Here is a 24,883-nt window from a genome sequence, read left to right on the forward strand (position 1 = left end):
CTGAATTGGCCAACTATGTCCATTAATTTTCTTGCTAAGTCTAAAGGATTTTCTAAGTATACATACTATCATATCTGCATAGAGAGATAATACTACCTCCTCTTTGCCAATTTGGATACCTCTTATTTCCTTCTCTTGCCTTATTGCTATCACTAAGACTTCCAATACCATATTGAATAGTAGAGGTGATAGTGGGCATCCTGGCCTAGTTTCTGTTCTCAATGTGAATGCCTTTAATCTCTCTCCATTGACAACAATATTTGCTCTCAGGTTTGCATATATACTTTTTACTATGTTGAAGAAATTCCCCTCTAATCCTATTTTGCTGAGTGTTTTAATCAGGAAATGGTGTTGGATTTTGTTAAAGGGATTTTCTGCATCAATTGATAGGATCATGTGGTTCTTATTCTTTGCTTTGTTAATGTTATGAATTACACTGATTGTTTTTCTTATGTTGAACCATCCTTGCATACCTGTTATGAATCTCACTCGGTCATGGTGAATTATTTTTTGATGTAGGGCTTGTTGTTGTTGTTATGTGCCATTGAGTCGTTGGTGACTCATAGCGACCCTATGTACAAGAGCCCTAAATGCCGTTTTATCCTGTGCCAACCTCACTATCTCACCCACATTCATTTCCACCACTCCACTCACAGAATCGATCCATCTCATTGAGGGTCTTCCTCTCCTGGGCCGTCCCTCCACTCTCCCAAACATGGTGTCCCTCTCCAAGGACCCAGCCCTCCTTGCAACATGCCCAAAGTATGTCAGACGAAGCTTCAGAATCCTTGACTCCAGGGAACATTCTGGCTTCACCCTCTCCAGGATGAACCTGTTTGTTCTCCTAGCAGTCCATGGTATATTCAACACTCTTCTCCAGCACCACAACTCAAAGGCATCAATTCTCTTTCTATCAACCCTATTCACTGTCCAACTCTCCGATGCATAGAACACAACTGCAAAGACTATAGCCTGGATCTGGTGCACCTTATTCTCCAGCCTGACATCGTTGCACTTCAGTACTCTTGAGAGGTCCCTCACAGCTGACTTTCCCAATGCAATTCGTCTCCTGATTTCCTGGCTGCTGTTACCAAGAGTGTTGACTGTGGAGCCGAGCAAACTAAAACTGTTAACTATCTCAATCTCTTCACCATCCATACTGATGCTGCCAATTGGTCCAGTGGTGAGAATCTTTGTTTTCTTGATACTGAGCTTCAATCCATATTGAAGACTGCAATCCTTGACCTTCTATAGCAAGCGCTTCAGGTCCTCCTCAGTTTCAGCGAGCAGGGTTGTGTCATCTACATAACACAGGTTGTTGATGATTCTTCCACCAATCCTGATGCCACATTCCTCCTCGTACACCCCAGTGTCTCAGACGATCTGTTCTGCATATAGATTGAAAAGGTATGGAGACCGAATACATCCCTGAGGGACCCCTTTCTTCATTTTGAACCATGCAGTGTTACCCTGCTCTGTCCTGACTACTGCCTCTTGGTCCAAGTATAGGTTTCGCATTAGCACGATCAAGTGTTCTGGGAGTCCCATTTTTCTCAGAGTCAGCCACAGCTTGTTGTGATCCACACTCTCAAAAGCCTTTGCCTAGCCAATGAAGCACAGATAGACATTCTTCTGGTATTCTATGCTTTCTGCCAAGATCCATCTTCTATTAGCTATAAATATCCCTAGTACCGCGACCTCTTCTAAATCCAGCCTGTATATCTGGCAGTTCTCCGTTGACATATTGTTCCAAACGTTTTTGTATAATTTTCAGCAGAATCTTGCTTGCATGTGATATCAATGATATTGTTCGAGAATTTCCACACTCTGCTGGCTTAAAGTTTAAAAAAAAAAAAAACGAAAAAAAAACCAAAAAACAAACAAAAACACCCCACAACACACCCCTCCGAACTCCTTTGTATAGGTTGCAAATAGAAGATAGATGGCAGCAAACATCAAAGGTCTATTTGTGCTTTTCTACTTATAACAACACTAATTATGTGAGTCATATAATAGGGTGGTTATAAAATCTGGTAGCCTAGTGGTAAGAAGCCATACTGCAATCCCAAAGGCACACCATTTGAATCCACCAGGTGCTCTCTAGGAGAAAGATGGGCAATCTCCTCCCTTACCTCTGAAAATCAGCTGAAGAGTCAGCCTGGATCAGTTCCAACTCAACAACAAAAACATATATTAAATTCAACTCAAGCATGTAAAGTTTTTCTTGGGCAAACAGACATCTAGATTCAATGTATAAATAAAACTTGGAGCAAAGATGAATTAAAAAATGCTGTCCTGACTCAATCAGTTCCAAAATTACTTTTCACCTGTTCCTGCTGCTCATGTTCAAAGAAAAGGAACAGAGTAAGGAGTCCAAGGAAGGCGTGAAGTTACCACACTCCCAGCTGCAGTCTAGAATTAGTAAGTTGCTTAGGTCATGAGCTGGAAAAAAAGGGGCGATGTCACACAGAGCAAAAACGACCTTCTCCATGGGGCACTTTCAATCCAAGCCCACGCTAAGAAACAGAACATTCACAGCAGTGCCAGGGCACAAAATACACACATGCCATGGGCACCTGGAGCAGAATAAAACACACACCAACCTTCAGAGACTAATTTCATTTTCCAGTGAGGCAGGAATTTGAAAAACAGTACTTTTTTAAAAATTAATTTTAATGAAAGTTTACAGATACTTCAGGTTTCCATTCATTCATTGTAGCACTTTTCTCCTTGCTCACCCCTCCCACCACCCCACCCCCACCAATTCACTCTTCTCTTTGAAAAGTAAAAGAAAAATTCTTTCATTGTTATGTCCACTCCACCATGCAGCCTTCATTCTGGACTCCTGCCATGACAATAATACCTAATCATACATTCCTTTTAAACAGTTCTCTCCCTCAACTGTTTCAATGCAGTATACATTATTTTATCTCCTGTTTTTCAGTCTTCCCTCAACCCCAATTGCTAGTCCTGTGAAAAACAGTGCTTTTTAGAGTTGAGTAAACTTTTCATCAACTGTTGGACTGTTAGTCACACTGGTAACAGTAAACACCAAGAGCCTTGAGAATAAACCTTTCCATAAGTATGCCACCATCTGGCATGTGGACAGCTGTCACCAGACCACATCTGAGTGGAGCTCACTTACTGGCAGCCCAAAAGTGAAGGAGGTGAAGTGAAGGGAGAGACTGAGAATGAGTGAGAGAGGCGAGATAGAGAGCAGGAACATACTAACTAGGTTTTCTGACCTAGTTTTGCAAAAAAAAAAAAAAAAAAAATCAAAACCATTAAATAGACTGTCTTTAATATAAGATTTGAAAACTACACACTAACACATATATCTATAGATTGTTGTTGTTGTTAAGTGCCATTGAGTTGTAGATGACTCATAGTGACCCTATGAATGAAAGACCTGAACATATACAACTTTTATCATTTCTCCACATTCACAGAGTTTCCAGAGGCAAGCTATTTTGGAAGTGGATGCCACTCCTACTTCCCAGGTTGTTTTAGCTGGGGAGCTCCACCAAGCACTGTCCACCATGGGTAACCATTATCGCATTTGACACATCAGTGTCACAGTGTTTAGCATTACAGCAACCACAAGTTACCTCTGTAGAGCAAATGGACAGACCAGTGCTATGCTATTTAGAAGAATGTTTGACCAAAACCAGTTAAAAACGGGCCTGAGGGCTACAGATTAAAATCACCAACCTTTGGCTTAGTAGCATCACTTTCTATTCACTAGGCCAACAGAGCTCTATTTTGTTGTTGTTAAGTGCCATCAAGTTATAGACAACTCATAGAGACTTTGTGACTGAAAGACCTGAACACTTGTATAACTTTCATCGTTTCTCCACATACAGAGATATAAATGTGCTGTCCTAGGAAAGATATCCTTTCCTAAAATAGCTAAACATTCACTGAAGTCACTTATGGGTGTGAAAAGGTTTAGAATCCTGCTACACAGAATTTTGAAACAGAATTGTCAAAGATTAATCAGTATATTCCCATTATAGATATGAAGAATAATAACTTAAGGTCTAAAGAAGCAGAAACAACATATTCAGAGGGATCTAGGGGGACAAATGGGAAAAGTTTTAAATCTAACCCATTCAGTATTATTAATTAAGATTTAGAGATCACCAGCCTAATTCTTACATTTATAAATAATCTCATTCTTCAGTTGGTTTATATAACCAAGAAACATCCTGAGGTAATAAATATCAGAAAATAAAATCTGTTCTGAAGGGTTAACTGGAAAACCAATACTTTGTAAACTTATACTAAATAACAATTAAAAACTATAGGGAAAGAGTAACAACAAAAGGCCCTTACTGGGAAACCCCTTGGCACCTCATTTCTCTTTGGAGAAAGCTGGCCTGTGGCGGCCTGTCTTTGTACCTGTATCTTTGGTTTCACCAAATATAGTGAAGTGGGGGGAGGATCTATAAATTACAGAATTATAGAGCAAAGAGGACCTGGAAAACCAATTTATTTTATGTATAAGTAAATTAACCAGTAGAAGATGAAAACATTTGTCTAAAACCACCAACTGGAGATATGGTGATAAAAAGCTTATCAAAACAGAGATCCTCTCATCAACTGAAACATACTTGGTAACCCTGATCCGGCTACACAGAGCAAAGGAGTCTTTGAGATATTTCCTGAATAGTGAAGGCAGCTTCGTGGCAAGTTCCATTTTTCTAAGCAGAGGCTATTTTCAAATTGTGGTTTCTGAGGAAGTCTGACTCACTGATGGGGGAGGAGGTATCTGGCCCATAGGGGACTCCCTAAATCAGTGATGTTTGCTCTGGGTTCTAAATAGCCAGACACATCAAATACAAATTCACCCATTCACTGGCTTCTCATTGCTCTTAGAATAAACACAAGACTCTGCAGACAGGCCATTGTACACAATCAGGTAATGACACTAGTGCCCACAACCAGGGGACTGCCAGAGGGGGAAGGCACCAGTCAGCAGGCCACATCCTGCTGGCCACGTGTGCTCTATGGTTTTAGCTGTGTCCTCCAGGGACAGGGGACCCGGGAGTGATGCAGTGTCGCCAGTGGTGTAGATGGCTCTGTGCTAAGTGGCTAACCTAGAAGCTGCACTGCTGAGGACCCCGTGGGACACAGCTTAGCTCTACACACCATAGTGGACCACAAAGCAGCTGGCTTGACTGATGAGTGGTCAGGAGGCAAAGCCATGTGGACAGCCACAGTGCAGGCTATCAGCTGCCTCCTGCCACCCCCACCTAATGTGTACCCCACCCACTCAGGGCTCTGCCAAGCTCCCCCTGCCTCTGCCCTCCATAGGCCAGTGCATGGCTCCTCGCTGCCTGACTCACTCCTTCCTCATCCTCATCTCAACTCTGTCTTGGCTCAAAGCTCTTGGCCCGCTCTCAGAGGATTTGATACCAAAACCAAACTCACTGTCAACTTGGTCCGACTCTCAGCTTGGTGACCATCCACCAGTCTCTGAAGCTGCAAATCTTTACAGGAGGGTCCTGTCCCTCATTCTTATTTGGAGTGACTGATGGGTTTCAATCGCTGGCCTTTTGGTCAGCTGCCTGCCATGTGCAACGCCACAGTTGCTGCTGGTGACGCCATTGAGTCCACTACCACACACAGCTAACCTATGACAATAGATCTGCACCTTGCACTATCCTGCACCATCTTCCCCTCTCCGATATGCTCAAGCCCACCGGGGTACTCAATGTGTCATCCATCTTCCTGAGGGTCTTCCTCTCTTTTTTTGACCCTCTACATTTCCAACATGATGTCCCTGTGGATTGGCCTCTCCTGACAACAGGCCCAAAGGATGTGAAACAAAGCTTCACCTTCTTGCCTCTAAACTCCATACCTCAGGGCTCCTTAAAGAATCACCCACTTCTTACAGCACTTCTAACACAGGCCACTGAATTTATTAGAATGTGTGTTAGGTGTATGTCTCTATCCTCCTGCTATAGTGCACACTCATCAGAGCAGGGGCCAGATTATATCTTATTCTCAGCACTTGGTACAGTGTCTGGAACATAGGAGGTATTCAATCAGTGTTTGGTGAAACGAAGGAAAAAAACGTACATAATAAACTATCACATTAATGTTATTCAGGTAAGTTCACCATCCTATGGCAAACATATGCTTTTATGTTGCTGTGCCAATAGTTCAACATTTCTGGAAGCTGTGCCACCAATACTTCAAATACAAGAGGCTCACCCACTGTGGACAGACTTCAGTGTAGCTTTCAGATTGAAACAGACTGGGAAGGTGCAAAAAAACCAGACTGGGAAGCCTGGCAATTAACTTTGGAAATGAGCTAATTTGAACCATAAGCACACTGTCTCATCTGGTGCTGGAGGATGAACTCTGATGTTGGAAAGTACACACAAAAACCCACAGTGATATCACATATTGCTTGGCATTTTCTTCTGTCTTACATGGAACTTGCGAAATAAGTAAAAGAATAAATATAATAAGTACACCACGAGACTGTGGCATCTTTCAGCTGGCACAGGACTTGGAAACATTTTGCTCCGTTTTGTGTGGGTTGCCATGCATTAACTACCAGCAACCATTAAGTTCAGCTTTCTTTTCTTTCTCACGCTCTTTTTTAGGGAAAGTACTCATTTATCTAATTGTTTCACAGCCAGTATGTGCTATTAATGGGCATACAACAAGTTACCGGAGATGTAAAGACCCTATTACAGTACTTTCGACACATGTAGACATTAATATTTTAAAGGCCTTTAAAAACAAAGGGCCCATTTTTATATCATCACGGCGTAAATGGAACAATCTAAAAGGTTTTAGGAAGAACGTCAAGACAGATTTTTATAAAAATCTAAAGAACACTGCAAATTGCCTGCCATCCTTTTTCAGGGCCTTGCACTCTGCACTGTTGCAATTTTAGTATGGGTGTTGCCAACGCAAGTACAAGCGTAGCAAATGGCAAAATGTCTTAAGATTTTTTTTTGACAAATCACTGATATATTCAATATTACTCCACGATCAGTCCCTTTCCTTCTTCCTCCACAGGACTGCATGAAAGGAACAATAAAAAACACAAAAGTGGAAAAACTCATCAAACCCCTTGCGCAAACCTAACAAATAGTTATTACGCAGGGATCAGATGAGGGAATGGGCAATGAGGATTGCCACAAGGAGGAACACTCATAACTCTGGTGGCACAGTGCACTGTGCCCTGATTGCTAACCTAAAGGTTGGCAGTTCAAGTCCAGTGTATCAAAGAGAGAAAGCTGTGCAATCACCTCCTGTGAAGATTTGCAGTCTCAGGCAAACCTCCTGGTGCAACTCTCTAAGTTGGCGTCCCCTGGACGGCAGCAGGTGTGCTGGGTGCATAGGTGCAGGTGAGGCTTTGGGAAGGAAGTTCTGGCTCCCATAGTACTGTCCCCATAGGCTTATCTTACTCTTTGATTCCTTAGAGAAACTCAACTGTCTTCTGTGTTTGCTCTGGTGTCTGACAGAACTTGTGATTTGACAAGAACTATTTCTAGCTGAAATAGTGAAGTGTAACTGCAGGCTTTAGACACAGTTCTGTTTGGAGGAAACATAAAATTGTGTCTCCAGGACCAAATGCTCACAGGATAAAACTGTCTCTCATCACGGAAAGGTTACAGTGATCTAAACTTGAGATTTTCCTGTCTGGCTAAATTAAAATGTTCATTGGTATTTGTTGCCCATTTGCTATGTACTGAATGTTTACTGCATTCACTATCAGCACCACTAAGCTAAGCACTCATATGTCAATGACCCCTGTTTGTAGCAGTTGCCAAGTTTAAGGTATTCATAGGAAGACATATCTACTGAACCTCCATGTTTTCCTTTGCATTTTCAAACTATGTTTTGTTTGTTCCTTGTTCTTTTTTTAATAAGCAATGGGGTAGACTTGAATTATACTTTTCCTCTCACACTATTGACCTGGGATTGCTCAAACAGATACTGGAAGGCTGGCAGTTCAAAGCCAGCCAAAGGAAGCTGAGAAGACAGACAGGCCTGGGGGTCTGTTTCTGAAAACTCTACAGTATAGCTGTCCTCTGCACAGTGGGGTCACCAGGAGGTGGAATCAATGCCAACACCACCACCACCTCCGATTCTGCATTCCTTCTGTTCCTCTCAAACAAGGAAAAACTGCACTGATGGGAAATGAAGCAAATGAGCAGATGCAGGACAGGAGACTGTTTGCTTTTTCAAATGGGTGTTCCGTCACTCAGATGCCTCCATTAGCAAATGTTTCATGGAGGAAGGAGCAGGGCAGGAAATACGTTGGTACTTAGGACAAATAAATGCTTGCAGAGTGAGGAAACAGCTTGCCACTTTTATCTAAGATCATGGGAATGAAACAGTTCCCTGAAATAAAAAAACAAATTCATTGCAAGAGACAGAGAAAGTGTTTAAGATGGAAGTCACAGTATCAAAATAATTTGGTCCGTATTCAACCTTTTGAGAAAACAGTGTATGACCAAGGACCAATGGTACTGAAGAAAGCTCAAAGTGCACTGAAGCCACTGATGAAAATTAAGGCCCCAGGAACTAACAGAGTATCAACTGAGGCAATGAAGGAATCTCCCATTCAGGTGGACCAAGAAATATGGAAGACTGTTACGTGAGGAACCAAATGAAGAGATCCATACTAGTGCCCATTCCAAAAAAATGGGATTGTGGTATTTACTGGATATAATTAACATCATACAAGTGCAATTTTGATAAAGATAATTTAAAAAAACAGCCTTTTTTCCTTGCCTACTTTCAAGGAGAAAGGTATGTCTATTTGGGACTATATCCTTCTAATATTTACCCTCAGAAAAAAAATGAATTAAAAAATAGTTGCAGCAGTCTATCAACAAGGAAAGGTCAGCAAGACCAGTTTGATTCATTTCAGAGAAGTAAAGAACAGCATTGTTGATGTCACATGAATCATGGCTAACAGCAGAGAATGCCATAAAGATGTTTACCGTGGTTTTTATTTCATCTCCTCTATTAACTTTAATCACATTTTCAACATGCAACCAAGAATGAAACTTTGACAGTCAGACATTTACACAGGCAAGCACTGTCAATTTTCTGGAGTCACCACACTGAGATAACACAAGGAAGCTGGCTACTTTCATTCTTGTCTCTTTCTTTACTGTATAATAAAAAATATTGTAAAGATTTATCATACCTCATATTCATTTGCCATACATCTCTTGAAATACTGCATTTAATTTTACGTAGTTTACAGCATATTAAAAAAATTAATTTTTACTTAGATTTCAAAATTATTCAGGATCACAGTCATGGCAGAATTGGTACATTTCACCATAATACACCTGCTTATAAGGACACACAGTAACACTACAAAGGACATACACTGATCATTTCTCATATGGGCAAATACTTCTGGGTTCATTTAGTGCCAAAATCTTTGTATGGTTTCAGAGGGATCCTTGGCAGATTTTGCTGATTACTTATTCAACAACTGAAACATATATAGATATTATTTAATTTATAAAGCTTATCCATAGCAAAACAGATACAAAAATGTTTAAATACATCGGGCAACATTATGGTACTTGAAATGGATACTTGAAAAGTCAAAATACACCTCTGGAAAGCTTGTCATTCTACACATATTTAATAGGTGAAAATAATGAAGTGCTGACAGGCCACAAAACTTAGCAAATGTGTCTTGTTATTCAAGGAAACAAAAGTATTATATTGTACTGTAAAACCTGTAGTATTTTCCAACTGGCAGTTCAAAGACCAATGTGACTACCTTGCTGTGGAGGATACAATGCTTTTAACTCTCACTTCCTTTCATACAATCAAAGCACACTTGTATTTGTCTACTTCCTTTAATACAATCAAAACACACTTCTATTTGTCTACACTACTCACAGAATAACACTTTATACATTTTCCCTATATTCTGGGAAGTTATGGCAGGTATTTCTTATACTTGCCTTCTTTTAAAGCTCAGTAATATACTAACATTAAGCATGTGCTTTAAGAAGCAATTAAAAACTATTTTTCTATGAAGTCTATACTTAAAATTCTCTGATCTACCAGTGGAAAAAAAGAATAATTCTGATCAACAAAGAACAAATTTATCCCATTTCTCCTCCTCATACTGCTTGTTCAAGTAATCATATGTAGGCACTTGAAACTGAAAGGCACTCTTCTCTTAAAATACTCAACTAAGTGAGCTCTGGTGGCCTAGTGGCAAGAAGCTGCACTGCAATCCCAGAGGTGCGCAGTTCAAGCTCTGCTGAAGGAGGAACAACTGCCTCCTGTATCAATCAGATCTGATTTGATGGTACACACATAAAAAATTAAAAAAATTTTAAAAAATTATAAAAAATACTCAACCAAGACTCTAGCAGATGTTTCTTCTGTTATAAGAGTTCCATTGAATATATTGCTAAGCTTGAACAGAAGCTAAACAGTTTGATGCGGATATTGCAGTGGGAGAGTCAGTGCTATTTATTAACTTGTTATTGCTAAAGTTCAGGTTCTTAAAAGGTTGAAAATTTTGCTAGGTCCTTCTCCATCTCAGCATATTGTTCTTTAAGCCTTTTCTGTGTTCTTCATCCACTTCAGCCCGCTTGCAATGCTGTTCTCTAATGAAATCCTCCTATTGGGCTATTTGCTGGTTTTCACGAGCTAGTAAATGGTCCTCATGAATCTTTTTTTGTTCTTGCTCCCTCTGTTGGAGTCTACAGACTGAGTAATTAACTGCTTGCAATTTCTAGTGAACTTGTTTTAAGCTGTATTGTCTCTCTACATTTGGGAAGAGTATGTTCATTTGTTTCATGGATCATATTCTTCAGATTTTCAAGAACTCTCATTTCCCGAAATCCACATTTTTCTTCAAATTCTTTCACAAAACAACATGTTTCACCTTGAATAACTGGTCTGTGATCTAAGAGCCATGGATGAATTTCTCCAAGATCCTTGATAATGAGGTGTGTTGGCAAGCCTGCGATCCTCGAGGCTCTCTTCTTGACACCCCACCCTGGGCGGCTTCACATCCCTCCACCCTGTTTACCTGTGTTTTATTGCCCAAAGGCATTCAACTATATTAATCATAACAAATTATAAACAACATTGTGAAGAATGGGAATTCTAGAATACTTAATCATTGTTGTGTGTCATCAAATCTACTCTTCTAGGGATCCTACATGACAGTGGAACTTCCTGGGCTGTAATTACATGAGGAAGAGCTGGTGCAGTCTGTCGTAACCACGCTAACCCAAAGGCTCAAATATCCACCAATAGCTCTGTAGAGGAACGAGTTTCATCACAACTTACAGCTCTGGAAATCAGGACAAGGTCACTGTAAGTTGGAATCAACGCAATGACAGTGAATGGGAATCATTATAAGAGCACATCGCCATGCCTCTTCTGCCTCGGAGCCAACATGCTGGTTAACAGCTTAGTGTTTAACTACTGTGCCACCAGAGTTCCGATATCATTAATACCACTGAACTGCATAAATAAAAAGAACCAATTTTAGGCTTCTTATCTTTTAACATAGTAATCGTCTATAAAAAGTTATTTTTTATATACCTCTTAAAGTTCTATAATCAGAAGAAACAGATAAACCCTTCTGGGAAGCCATCTGTCAGTATTCTAAACGCTCTGCTTCAAGAGCAAGCGAAGGGCTAGGAGAGGGCAGGAAGGGGAGAATTCTGGAGTATGTGGAAGACTGGCGCTTTTATGGGGCCTGCATCCTCAGGGCCTTGAGCGCTCAGTATTTATTCCCTGGAAAGAAGACATGTGAGCTGCAGGTGAGGGTGAGTAAAATTTATCCTCTCACCTGTCTACATACCATCACCCACCAATCACATGACCTGAGAAAGCTGGAATCTAGAATTATAAGGTACAGGGAATATATGGGAAACCACGTGTGCTTACACAGTGACACATTTCTGTACACTACAGTTGTGTAATGGAGTCCTGATGGAATAGTGTATAACATACCAGGCTGCTCACTGAAAGGTATGGGGAGAAAGCTCGACAATCTCCTTTATAAAGATTTATAGGCTTTTATAAAGATTTATAGGCTCTAAAACTCAACAGAAGGTTGTTATGAATGGACATCGACTCAGTGGTCATGGGAATAGGTGTACAATTATTACAGTGTCTGATGTTGTTCTGCTGTTACCAAAGACTCCAACTTCTGAGTCTCTGCTGCAGCCCCTAACAACAGTTCTAGGGAAGCTGTTATGTGTTGCAGACTCTGTTGAGTAAATGAAGGAATACAAAGAAAAGTAACACTGGAATTGCTGTGGATGCTGACTAATCACACAGCCACTCTGCTAGTCTCCAGCAAAGACTGTGATGAATTCCTTCTGTAAACATTTTAATACACCACATGCAGTGCCCTCTTGTCCTTTCCTTCTTCTGGCCTCTGGAAACTTGGTCCCTTATCTTTGCAATATTAACAGTAGAAATGATCTGAACCTTTCTTAATATAATAAGCTGATAGCCATAGGCCAAGAATGTACACTGGGACCATACTCATTTGGAAAAGAATACAGTGATGCTCTTTTCAAACTTGGAATTACCAGCCTTCAAGAAACCCCTGACTATTCGAAGTAACTGAAACTATGAAGTGACAACTGTAGCATCCCCTCACAGCACCCACACAGGGAGAAATATCAGGCCACGTGGCGAAGCAGAACTTTAGCCAAGAAAACCTGGGCTCATTCATTCAGCAGCTCCCACTGTGCTGACTTCAGGGGGAAAGCATGAATATACACAAGTGAGAATAAATGATCCTTTCTGGCTGGAGACAGAGAGGTAATTATACGACTGAAACTTCTGTGTGTGGTTGGTACTTCTTCAGTAACATGAGGCAGTATAATCTCTGAAGGCAGGGAGAACATTATAAGAATAACATGGGCTTAATAATAATGTTGGAAAAATTTGGTTTTGAGGTAAATGTGGTTTTTTAAGAACCTTAAACAAATTGCAATCAGTTTAGAAGAAAATGTCTTCTAGGGCACACCACTAGTTTGTTATTACCAAATAACTTGTTGATCTAGTCAAAGGTCGGAAGTTTGAATCTACAGCTAATCCAAAGAAGAAAAATGGCCAGTCTCTGTGACTGTCTATGAAGCCCTGGAAACCTGAAGGCACGCTGCTGTGCATCAGAATCAACTCGACTTTGGGTTTATATTAGCAGTATGGTTCCAGTCAGGTGTTATCAAACCTTTATAATTTTAAAAGTTAGCACCAGCTGTTCTCAGCTTCAGCTTAAGAGTATATATCAGAATAATTTGGGGAATTAGAAAAAAAAATAAATAAATACAGATGTCTGGACCCAGACAGGAGCTACACGTTTTTAATCTCTGATGGTGACATCTCACCAGGTGTAGTTGTTATACACCGTTAAGCACAACTCATAGCAGTCGTGTGAACAATGGATCTGAGCCTTAGCCTCTACTGTATCCTCCTCCTGTCTGCTATACTTGAGCTCACCGTCTTCTCTTTCTCTGACCCTCCACTTTGCCCAGCATGATGTCTTTTTCCAAGGACTGCCTTTCCTAACAACATGAGCCAAGTATGTGAGATGAAGCCTCAGTGTTCTTGCCTCTAAGGACCACACTGGTTACACTTTCTCCAGGAGGTAGCCATCTTGATTTAACTTTTCTAGTTTTCTTTTGATTCAGACCAGACCAGTGTTTCCTGAATTTGAATGTGGTTATCAATCATTTGAAAATCTTGTTGAAATGCCATCTGTGACCTTGTGGTTTGGGGTCTGCCCTGCGACTCTTCATTTCTAACAACCTCCCAGGTGAAGCGGATGCTGCTGGCCCATGGTTCATACTCTGAATAGAAGAAATTGCTCCAGCTAAAATCTCGCCAGTCTAGTAAGCACAGAAAATGTCTGCCCACACTAGGAAGAGATCACACACTTTAGTACTCGAGCTGAACGTGCATTCAGGTGCTACTGTTGCTTTTCTCTTGGAAAATCAAGATGGTGGCTTCTTGTATTGCTGAGTGTGGTGTGGAAAGAAGACACACCAGTCTAGTCTCCTGCAAGGCTAGGGAAAGTGAGCCACATTCTTCAGTCTCAGATATTGCTCCTTTTTTATACAAAGAACCAAGACATTTCCAACAAAACACAACATTGCCCAGACTATTCCTTTTTAGCAATTTAATCTCTTCTGAAATAATGCCCAAATTCCAAAAGGAAACCAACACTTGAAGGGAAATAAAGTTCTATAAAAAGTGCAAATTCTTATGACAAAACCACTAACGTACCTCCATCTTCCAGTAATTCTGCTTAAAAGAATACATGAGTACAGCCAGCTATTTACTCTGGTTAACCTGTGTATGTTTTTGCAGAAATATTTAGAAAGCTGGTAATGTTAAAAGCCAGGTTACGAGCCTTAAGGATAATAGAGATAATTAGGGTACCTGAAAATGGCTACATCTGGGGGGAAAAGAAAGAAAGAAAAATATATGAATGATGAGAAATTCAATTGTTTGTAACCTAGTACTTACAAAAGCTGCAGCTAATGCCTGGGTGTTATCACTCACTAGGTCTTGGTGCCTTTTATTAAAAAATAAATTAATTTCCTATTTTAAAACTTGAGAGCATGGGGAGCTCTGGTGGCCTAGTGGCAAGGACCTGCAACTACAATCCCAGAGGCGCACGGTTTGAATCCACCAGATGCTCTGCAGGGGAAGGAGGGACAATTTCCTCCTGTACCAGTCAGATCTAATTTGACGGTACACTCACACAAAAATAATAATAATAAAAAAAAATTTAAAAAAAAACAAAAAAACTTGAGAGCAAGAGACTTTTTGTGCAGAACCCTAGTAAAAGAAAATGCAAAAAATATCTGTCTAAAAATGGGGGGGGGAACCCTCAATTAAGGTTATGAAATCAGTAGTCTTCCAGGCAGACTAATAATAGAATAACATAACAAATTTCACAAATTAAGGTGAATGCCAATCAAAACTATCTAAAGGTTCAAATCCACTCCATTCTTAAATTTGTAAAGACAGAAATAGAAGCTCAATTTAATTTGCTTTACTATGTAATTGCCAAGAAGTCTTTTCTTGTAACTCGTTAACGAAGTAACTTGCGTTCAGTGAATGGTAAAATTGAGAAAATCATTCGTTATGATTTTCTCTGTCCATGTTTTTATTGTTATCATGTGCCTTCAAGTCAACTATGACACATGAACAACAGATATGAACCTTGCCCTATCCTGTGCCATCTATTTTACAATCTCAAATATGTTTAAACTCTTATTGTAGTCACAGGGGTAATCTCTCTTGTTGAGGATCTTCCTTTCTTTCTGACACCTTTCCCAGCATGATGACATTTTCCGATAATGGTCCCTCCTGACAACATGCCCAAAGTATGTGAGACAATGTTTCACCATTCTTAACTCTGAAGACCACCCAGGTTGCAATTCCTCCAAGACAGATGTTTGTTCTTTTGATAGTCCATTAACTAAATAGTACTCTTTGCCAGCACCACAATTCAAAGGTATATCAATTCTTCTGTCATCCTTATTCACTGTCCAACTTTTAGATGCATAGGAAGCAAGAGAAAAGACCACACTTTAGTCTTTAAACCAACATCTTTGGTCTTTAGCATTTTTGAGAGGTCCTTAACAAGAGATTTTGCCAAAGCCACAGTCTTGATTTCTTGACTGCTGCCATCATGGCTGTTGATTGTGGATTTAAGTAGAACATAATCTTTGATAATTACAAGTCTTTTCTCCATCTTTCATAATAGTACGTACTAGTTCAGTGGAGAGGATTTTTGTTTTCTTTAAGTGTAACCCATATTGAAGGCTGTAGTCTTTAACTCTCCGTAGACAACTCAAGTTTCTTCCGTTTTAGCAAGTTAGGCTGTATCATTTGTGTAACATAGTTTGCTGATGAGCCTTCCTCCAATCTCTGATGCCATGTTCTTCTTTTATAAAAAAATTTTCTTTAATTATTAATTTCAATGAAAATTTACAGAGACTTTGGGTTTCTATTCATTAATTGTACTTTTCTCCCATCCCAACCCTTCCCCCCCCCCCGACCCCAATATACTCCCCTCTCGGAAAAGTAAAAGAAAAATTCTTTCATTGTTTTACAATCCCTCCCACCAGGTCCACCACTATGTAGCCTTCGCTCTAAGACACCTGTCATGACAAAAATACCTAATCACATATCCCTTTTAAACAGTTTTCTCCCTCATCTGTTTCAATGCAGTATACATTATTGAACCCATCTTTCTCAGTCTCCCCCAACCTCGATGTCAGTCCTGTTTTACAACACCATGCAATATTTTTGTCCTTTTGTGACTGAGATACTTCACTCAGCATAATGTCCTCCAGGGCTACCCATTTTGAATAATATTGCATGAGTTCCTTGTTTTTCAATGCAGCATAGTATTCCATTGTGCGACTATTCCACAGTTTCTCTATTCACTCCTTTGCTGATGGACACTTAGGTTGTTTCCAACTCCTTGCTATTGTGAACAAAGCCAGGATAAACATGGGTGTGCATATATCTGCTTGGGTGGCAGTTATGGTCCCTTTGGGGTATATTCCCAGTAGTGGAATTGCTGGGTCAAATGGCATCTCCATTTGCAACTTTTTGAGAAAGCGACATACTGCCTTCTACAGTGGTTGCACCATTTAAACGCCCACCAACAGTGACTAAGGGCTCCAGTTTCTCCACAACCTAGCCAGCATATGTTGCTTGCTGTTTTGTTAAATTTTGCTATTCCGACTGGGGTGAGATGATATCTTACAGTTGTTTTGATTTGTACCTCTCTTAGAGCTAGGGATTTTGAACATTTCTTCATGTGTTTGTTAGACATCTGAGTGTCTTCTTTGGTGAAGTGTCTGTTTACATCCTGTGTCCATTTTTCAACTGGATTATGTATCTTGTTGTGGTGCTCAAGTATTTTATAAATTCTAGATATAAGTCCCTTATCTGAGATGGCATTACCAAATACTTTTTCCAATCTGTTACCCTGTTGGAGAAGTTTTTGGATGTGCATAGGGATTTGATTCTTACAAGGTCCCATTCATCTATTTTATCTTCTCCTGGCTGTAGGCCACTTTCTTCTTATAGTTCAATTCTCATTCGATTTGCTGAGCATACAGCTTGAACAGGTTTATACAAAGAATACAACCGTGACACACACTTTTCCTGATTTTAAACCATGCACTTTTACTTTGTTCCATTCAGACAACTGTTTCTCGGGCTTTGTATAGATTTTACATGAGCACAATTAAATGTCCTGGGATTATCTTTCTTCATGTTATTATAATTTGTTATGATCCACACAGTCAAATGCCTTTGTGTTGTGAATAAAACACAAATAGACATCCTTCTGGCATTCTCTGTTTTCAGCCAAATTCCATCTGACACTAGCAATGATATTGCTTGTTCCACAGCCTCTTCTGAATCCAGTTTGATTTTCTGGAAGCTCTCTGTCTTTGTACTATGTCAGCTCTTTTTAAATAATCTTCAATATGATTTTACTTAGGTGTGATTTTAATGATACTGTTCTGTAACTTTCAGTCTGTTAGATCACCGTTTTGAAGAATGGGAACAAATATGGATCTCTGCTGGCTCAGCAGAAGGAACTGCTCTGCCAATGCAAAGGTACCCAGTTCAAATCCACCAGTGGTTCTACAGTAAAAAGATGGACAATCGCTTCCTGAGCAATTTGCTGCCTCTGAAACTTACTAGAAGGTCAGTTATGGGTCCATTCTGACTTAATGTACATACCACAACCACCAGTCAATTGGCCAGGTGACTGTCTTCCAAATTTCTTGGCAAAGGCTAGTGAGTACATCTAGGGCTGCATGTTTTCTGAAACAACACAATTGGCATTACATCATTTCTTCAGCCTTTATTTGTCTATCAATGCCTTCAGAGCAGCTTGAACTTCTTCATTACCGTCGGTTCTTGACCAAATACTACTTCCTCAAATGGTTCAGTGCCCACCAAGTCTTTTTTGGTACAGTGACTCTGTGTATTTCTTCCATTTTCTTTTCATGCTTCCTGCTTCAAGATTTTGTCCATAGAATCCTTCAGTGTTGCGAGGATTCGCAATTTGTTCTTAAGTTGACTTTGTTCTTCAGTTCTTTCCATCTGAGAAATGCTCAGCGTGATCTCCTTTAGTTTTCTAACTCCAGCTGTTCACACATTTATGATTCTTTGCTTTGTCTTCTCAAGGTACTCTTGAAATCCTATGTTCATCTCTTTTACTTCAGAATTTCCCCCATTTTGGTCTCTACATTCTAGCGCAGATTTCAGAGTCTCTTCTGATGCTCAATTTCATCTTTTCTTTCTCGTTTTTGTAGACTTGTTTTCTTTATGATGTGGATGACGTTCTCAGTGTCATCTCACAAATGCATGTGGTCTTTGGCCATCCATCAAAATCTGTGATCATTACTGGTAAAATAAATAAATAATAAATAAATTTTTAGAAAAATCTGTGATCCAGCACCTACCGATCAGTCCCTGACAGAGCCCAGTGCTGAGAGACTGAAGGGCCTGCTTGGCCCTTCTGTCTCACCCTTGTGGCCCTGCTGTCCAGCGCACTGTTCCTGGAGCCAAGACCATTGACTGCTAGAGCTATCGTCCATGGGCATAAAGAGGTCAAATTCCAAAACTGGGTGAAGACTTATGGCTGTGGCACAGAGATGTACTTTCAGTCCTCATCAGGGGAGGAGATTCGAGAGGTGCTGGCTCTAGCCAGGCAGCAGAACAAGAAAGTGAAGGTGGTAGGAGGTGGCCACTCTCCCTCAGACATCCCCTGTATGGATGTCTTCATGACACACATGGGCAAGATGAATCGCGTCCTCAAGGGGACAAGGAGAAGAGACAGGTTAACTGTGGAGGCTGGCATCCTGACTGACTGACCAGCACATGGAGCTGGACAAGCATGGCCTGGCCATGTCCAACCTGGGAGCAATGTCTGATGTGACTCGTGCTTGTGTCATTGGATCAGGAACTCACAACACAGGGATCAAGCATGGCATCCTGGCCACTCAGGTGGTGGCACTGACTCTGATGATGGCCAATGAGACCCTCCTCGAGTATTCTGAGATTAGCAATGTGGAGTTGTTCCAGGCTGCACCTGGGCTGCCTGGGCGTGATCCTCAGCATCACCCTGCAGCGTGTGCCCCAGTTCTACTTGCGAGAGACATCCTTCCCCTCAACTCTGAAAGAGGTCCTTGAAAGCCTGGACAGTCATCTAAAGAAGTCTGAATATTTCCTCTTCTTCTGGTTTCCACACACTGACAATGTCAGCATCACCTACCAAGACCACTCCAACAAGCTCCCTCTTCCTCAGCCAACTGGTTTTGGGACTATGCCATTGGCTTCTATTTACCGGAGTTCCTACTTTGAATCAGCACCTTCTGCTGTGCCTCGTGGGCTGATCAACCACTTTTTCTTCTTGCTCCTGTATAATGGGAAGAAGAACTGCGACCTCAGCCACAAGACCTTCACCTTCGAGTGCCGCTTCAAACAGCATCCCCAAAGAGAAGACCAAGGAGGCCCTGCTGGAGCTGAAGGCCATGCTAGAGGCCAACCCCAAGGTGGTGGCCCACTTCCACATGGAGGTCCGCTTCACCTGGGCGGATGATATCCTGCTGAGCCTCTGCTTCCAGAGAGACAGCTGTTACATGAACATTGTCATGTACAGGCCCTAAGGCAAGGATGTGCTGTGGCTGGACTACTGGCTGGCCTACGAGACCATCATGAAGAATGTCGGGGGCAGGCCCCACTGGGCTAAGGCCCACACCTGTACCCAGAAGGACTTTGAGAAAATGTATCCTGCCTTGTATCATGCGAGAAAAACTGGACCCCCTGGGATATTCCTGAATGCCTATCTGGAGAAAGTGTTCTATTGAAGCAGAAATAAAACCAAGCCAGCCATATCCCTCCCCTGGCCTGTCTTCCCCTCAGGTATGGTTTGAAGGCTTAGAATGGAAAGTCAATTCTTGGTCCCTCTGAGTACCCCTTCCATCCCCCAAGATGGACCTGGCCCTGAATGGAGGCCACACGTAGTCTCACATCAGCCCATAAAGGAGCCTGAGCAGAATAAACACAGCACCCTCATTCCTGTTTGCACCTCCATTATGGGCATCCTCTTCCCAAACCTGTAATTAGCACAACTTCTATTCCCAGAAGGAAGAGAAACCGGCAAATGTTAAAAAAAAATTTTTTTTAAAAAAATCTGTGATCCAAGTCAGTGATTTTCAATCAGGGTGACTTTGCTCCTGCGGGCACTGTGACAATGTCTGAGATACTTGTTTGGGGGTTTTTTTGCATTTTAAAAAAAAAATTTAATGTTATTATTTTTTGTGTGTGTACCATCAAATCGGATCTGACTGGTACAGGAGGAGATTGCCCCTCCTTCTCCAGCAGAGCATCTGAGCATCTGGTGGATTCAAACCATGTACCTCTGGGATTGCAGTGCAGCTTCTTGCAAGTAGGCCACATTTTACAACTTGGAGGGAGGATCTACTGTCATCTAGTGAGTAAAGGGCAGGGATGGGGCAAAGCATCCTACAATGCACAGAAGAGTACCCCACAACAGAGCATACAGCAGCCTAGAATAAAATAATTTTGAGGTTCAGAAACTCTGCTGTTATTCTTGTTAGTTTCCATCATTTCTGTTTCAACTCCATCTGTGCGGACAACTCAGAGGGCTTTCAAGGCTGTGAAAACAATTGCCAGGCTTCTCTTCTGAGGTACCTTTGGGTGGGCTCTAATTGCTACCTACCCACTTGGCAAACCACTCAATATATGCACCACCCAGGGGTGCTTGAGGACCCCCACTATGGAATATTTCACCAAGATTCTCCAAGGACAGAATGAATCTCATAAGAGTGTAAACTGTAAACTTTTTAATGTAAATTTTTACACATCTATTGTACCTCTAACAACTGACAGGGTAACACATAATGCTTTGAGCATTGATCCATTAGAATAATTTTAGGTACATTTTGCAAGCTGCTATGTTTTAAGATAGTTTTTCTTGTCAGAGTAGGTTCAAAGGTGCAGCTGTAATCACGTGAGGTCACACATTCATTTATTTATTCTTTGCATTTACCAACTAGTCATCTGCTATGTAACAAAACATCAGGGAAAAAGAATAAAAACAACCACCACCATCACCACTACAAAGAAAGGGGGAAACCAAAACCAAAAACACAGGAGTTTTAGTGCGAAACAAGTAAACAGAGAACTTAAGAGCCTATGAGGTACTCTGGAAAGACAGAGACACAGTGCAGGGTCCAATTCAGACTGGGACAGAGGGAGAGGGGAGCAGCCTGCCTCAAGCCAGCAATACCACTGCTGTGTCCCACAGAGGTGGACAAGGGACCAGAACCGGAGACTGACTAGGCAGAGCTGCTAGTGTAAGAATATGGTCTGTTTCTCAGTATAACATCAACCATGATAAAAATAAGTGGAGCAAGAATGTGGGGTCTAGAATTAAGAACCCTGGCTACACGAACTCAGCTAATTATCACAAAGTCCTATGAAGCTGTTGTTAGATGACTCAAGCTACCCTACCACATACAATAGATTGAAACCCTGCACCATCCTGTGAGATAGATCCTATTTTTAGTCTCATTTCACAGGTGAGGAATCTGGGGCACAGGATAGTTCAACCAACTTGCCCAAGGCCAGCCAGCTAATTAATGCAGTTGGGATTCAAATTCATTTCATCACTCCAGAGGCTAAACTCTTATACCATTACCTTATACTACTTAAAAGACCAGAAGATATGGGCAACTTTCTTCAAAAATGGCTATTAGCCAGAAGATTAGCCACAGAAGACCTACTGAATAGTAAAGCCTTGGAAAGCATACTTGTATGATAAAGACCAAACCCTTAACTATGGATTATCTGGCCCTAGTTAATCATTCACAAATTTCTCTTTAATGTAATTGCTCTTAATCTAAAGGTTGAAAATTCAAATTCAGTAGCTGCTCTGTGGGAGAATGATGTGGCAATCTGCTTCTATAAAGTTTACAGCCTTGGAAATCCCCGGAGCAGTTCAATACAGCCCTATAGTTGTTGTTATATGCCATGGAGTTGCCTACACAACAGCTCTGAACCCTGCCCTGTCCTGAGCCAAATACACACATCTGCCCCTATTAGCCCAGTCACTCAATCCATCTCATCCAGGGTCTCACTCTCCTGGGCTGTCCCTCCACCCTTCCAAACATGATATCCTTCTCCAAGAACTGGTCCCTCCTGTCTTGAGATGGAGCTTCAAAATCCCTGCCTCTAGGGAGCAACTTGGTAGGGCACTGAGAAGTCTAAGAAATTCCACCAGGATGGATTTGGGTTGGCTTTGGTAGCCTCTCTGAAGACCCTTCTGCTGATGAAAACTGGTTTGGGCTAGGGAGAGGAAGGAACATGGCAGAAATAATCTAAATGCAAAAATATCTGGAAAAACTACCAATACCAAAATGACTATCCAGAGGGATTAGACTGGCGATAACAATTGTTTCCAAGTCTGCAATCTTTATGGAAGCAGAATGGCCACATCTTGTTCTCACAGGACAGCTAGAAGATTTAAACTGACAATATGTGGGTGGGCAGCTGAGTCCTTAACCACTGTGTCGTCGGGACTCCTTTCAGGAGGTTGTTTTAGGCCACTGAGTCCAGTACGAATCACAGCACCTCTATGAACAAGAGATCTGAACCCTGTGCCAACCTGTGCCATCCTCATCATCTCTGACATTCTTGAGCCCATCGTCTTTCAAGGAAAAATGTTTGGCCAGCCTCTTTTGAAATTACAGGACTTTAAAAGCCCTATGAACCTTCAGAATATTGTTGTTATTTACCGTTGAGTCAGAAATGACTCATAGCGGACTCTCCAGTGGGTTTTCAGAGGCAGAAAATCATATTAGAAAAGAATGCTCATCTTTCTCCCGTGGAGCAGCTGGTGGTTTCCAACTGTGTGATTGTAGCTCAGCTTCTAATCACTAGGCCATCAGAGCTCCCTTCAATAATGCCCAGGAGTCCCAGCCCCACCTACTGCTGTTGTTGATAGATGCCATTGAATATGATTCATAGAGATTCAATGTACAACAGATCTGAACCCTGTCCAATTCTGTGCCATCCTCTTTATATGATATACATGAGCCTACTGTTGCAGTCGCTGTGTCAATCCATCTCATTGAAGGTGTTCCTTCTTGGGCTGACGTACCACCTTTATGAGTCCTCTCTCTCCAAGGAATAGCCTCTTTTAGCAACATACTCAAATTATGTGAGACAAAGCTTTGTAATCCTTGCCTCAAAGGAGCATTCTAGCAGCACTTTCCCTAAGACAGCTCTGTTTGATCTTCTGGTAGTCCATGGGATGCTCAGTACTTTTCTCCAACACAACAGCTCAAAGGCATCAATTCTTCTATCATCCTTATTCATTGATCAGCTTTCAGATGCATAGCAAGTGACTGAAAATAGCACTGAAAATCATCATCATTGTTCTTCAGTAAAGTGGAGAGGTCCTTGACAGTAGACTTGCTCAATGCAATGTGTCTCTTGATCGCCTGACTGCTCACCAAACATGTTGATTGTGGTAAATGCAAGATGATATCATTGACAGCTTCAATCTTTACTCTATCATGATGTTGCCATCAGTCCAGTGGAGAGAATTTTTGTATTCTTGATGTTGAGATGGAATTCATATTAAAGGTTGTAGTCTTTGATCTTCTGCAGCAAGTGTTTCAAGTCTGAAAGGACCAGTTATCAGAAACTCAGTTTCTGACAAAGTACAGTTAACCCCACCCCACCCACTTGAGTGGTTTTTTTAACAAACAACCCCCACCTGTGATAAATCCCACCATGATTGATCAACTGCCATAAAGTGGAATTCTTCTTCTTTTTAAGGGCACAACGGATTTTTCCGCATTCCTGTATCTGAAGTAACCGATAAGATTCAAATAGGTTTCCAAACTGTTTCCCTGAGCTATGGCTAGCCAACTGAAGGTGGACAAATACCCAAACTACTGTGGATGGCCAATCATGGCGTGTATGGTTGGGCAGGGGAATAGCAGAGGTATAAAAGGAGGGGCAGACATCAATTCGGGGCTCTCGGCTGGATGCTGCTGTGTCAGCACACGGGAGCCCGGGTTCAAACTCGAAATAAACTTTGTTAATTCGGTTAACTGGCTCCATTACAAAGTCCTTTCACTTTCAGTGAGCAAGGTATCATCTGCATAACACAGGACGTTGTTGATGACCCTTCCGCCAAACTTGATCCCATATTCTTTTTCAGTCAAGCTTCTGAAAGTATTTGCTTAGCACATAGGCAGAGGATGAAAATTTTGAAAAACACAGTGTCAGCACAGTCATTTCTCCAGTTAACACTCAGACCACATGTTCACATGGACTTTACCAAGATATGATAAATTGTCAGATGCCTGTAGAGGATTCAGATAATCATCAGCCAGCATCACAATGTCCCACCCATCAACTATTTCCACCACACCCTAGAATGGAATTGTTCAAAAATCATGAGCTCATTGACCTTGAAGGTATTTGGTTACTAAACCTCATGAACCAAAGGTAGATAGATGGCTTCACTAGCCTGAGTCTTTGACATTAAGCAAGTCATTGACCAATGTGCCTCCTGTTTAATATTTACACATTAGATTGTCTGAAGTAATGCAGTACAATATTTAGCAAAGTCAATACAGCATTCAAATATTTGGTTTTATTATTATTAGAGTATAAAGCAAGAAGAGTCATTTGCAGAAATCACTATAGACTCTGTAAGAAGTGCTGCTTAAAGCACTTGCACTGCTCCCCCAAAACTTCGGCAGATAAAACCAAGAGACATAAACGTAGATTATACACATGGATTTCACCT

The 24,883-nt window shown here is 41.2% G+C and overlaps 1 protein-coding gene and 2 pseudogenes across 1 annotated transcript in view; 1 reads left to right on the forward strand and 2 right to left on the reverse strand.

Annotated features, from left to right (window-relative positions):
• Window positions 1–24,883, reverse strand: part of LOC102847117 (PRA1 family protein 3-like) — a gene marked incomplete at its 3' end in the record, with an annotated part of 61,389 nt that overhangs the window by 21,124 nt on the left and 15,382 nt on the right. The gene's annotated exons all lie outside the window — the stretch shown is intronic.
• LOC102854470 lies at window positions 10,518–13,828 on the reverse strand (annotated as a pseudogene).
• LOC102854867 lies at window positions 18,140–19,901 on the forward strand (annotated as a pseudogene).

The sequence above is a fragment of the Elephantulus edwardii genome, unplaced genomic scaffold, assembly GCF_000299155.1.
Source record: "Elephantulus edwardii isolate Elephantulus edwardi_28Jun2011 unplaced genomic scaffold, EleEdw1.0 scaffold00177, whole genome shotgun sequence".
Lineage (NCBI taxonomy): Eukaryota > Metazoa > Chordata > Mammalia > Macroscelidea > Macroscelididae > Elephantulus > Elephantulus edwardii.